Raw genomic sequence first — 1,146 nt, 5'->3', positions numbered from 1 at the left:
TGTGCATCTATGGAACAGGGTGAGTTGGGGAGGGCAAGGTCTGCCAGGTGCTTTCTAGGTAAGATGACTGTATGCTTTATCAGAGAGTGAAAGGGCACGTTCGGGGGCATACGCTGGACCTCTGCCAGGCAAATTGGGATATATTTCCAGATGCACGGCACCAGGAACCTAGAATAACGATGCCTCTGTGAACATACTCCACGTAAGGCATGTGTTCCATACTCACAGAATATGTACGGATGCATTCAACTGCTTCCTAGCTTGAGACAAACAGCTTGTGGAGTCTGGTGTTGCGGCACACCCCGGAGCATCTGTCGTGTTTGTTATCAGAATACTTCACGGTATCATTTTTATAAAAGGATTCTTCTAAGAAATTCTCACCTGATCTTAGTACCAAGAATTGCTCTTCCTGTACCTGGAGTTAATCTTATGGACACTGTGGCTGCTGGATCTGACCAGGTTCCTCTTCCTGCCTTGGCTACTGAGAAGCTTCAAGTGTGTGCTGTGTCCAAAGTGTGTCGGTCATGGTGGCGTGTATTGACAGTGTCCTTCCTAACTCCCCACCCTCTGGTTTCTCTCATGTGACTTCTCACTTATGTGAGTCTCGTACGTTAGGTTTTCTTGTCAGCTGCTCGGAATCCTCGAAGTAAAAGACAGATACTCCCCAACCCAACTGCCCACAGAAGTGGCATGGCCATCTCTTCAGTTGACTCCTTCAGTTTTTCAAGAGTGCCAACTCTGCCATCTGATTGCGTTGGCCTTGAAACTGTACAGCTCTCTAATTCAGACAGCTCATCAGGGAGGAAATATTGAGACAATAGAGTCTGAACACTTTTTGATATGGGGAAATTTTTACAAAACGTTTAGGTGTGATCAAGGTATTGTGGTTATGTTTTTTTTTAATCTTTCAAATATACGCTAAAATATTTACTGCCAAGTTGTAATGGCTAAGTCTGACATTAAACAGATGAGAAAATATAACTCTCTCCCAGGGAGGGACATACTTTTTTCTGATGTAGGAGAAATATACTACTACTCAACCTCTACTGGAAGGTTGGCAGCCCTGAGAACTCCTTTTTTAATGTAGCATGTTATGGATGTGTTCCTGCTTCCAAAGGAATGAGAAGCAGGTATTTCCGCATGCGA

The 1,146-nt window shown here is 44.3% G+C and overlaps 1 non-coding gene across 1 annotated transcript; it reads right to left on the bottom strand.

Annotated features, from left to right (window-relative positions):
- Positions 1 to 1,011: 1,011 nt before the first annotated feature.
- On the bottom strand, positions 1,012 to 1,146 carry LOC145533627 (small nucleolar RNA U109). The gene has a single exon (XR_014074214.1). It is a non-coding gene; the product is annotated as a small nucleolar RNA U109 (small nucleolar RNA).

This window comes from Giraffa tippelskirchi, chromosome 13, assembly GCF_054371585.1.
Source record: "Giraffa tippelskirchi isolate mGirTip1 chromosome 13, T2T-mGirTip1v1.2.pri, whole genome shotgun sequence".
Classification (NCBI taxonomy): Eukaryota; Metazoa; Chordata; class Mammalia; order Artiodactyla; family Giraffidae; genus Giraffa; species Giraffa tippelskirchi.
This window is presented reverse-complemented; position numbering and strand designations above follow the sequence as displayed.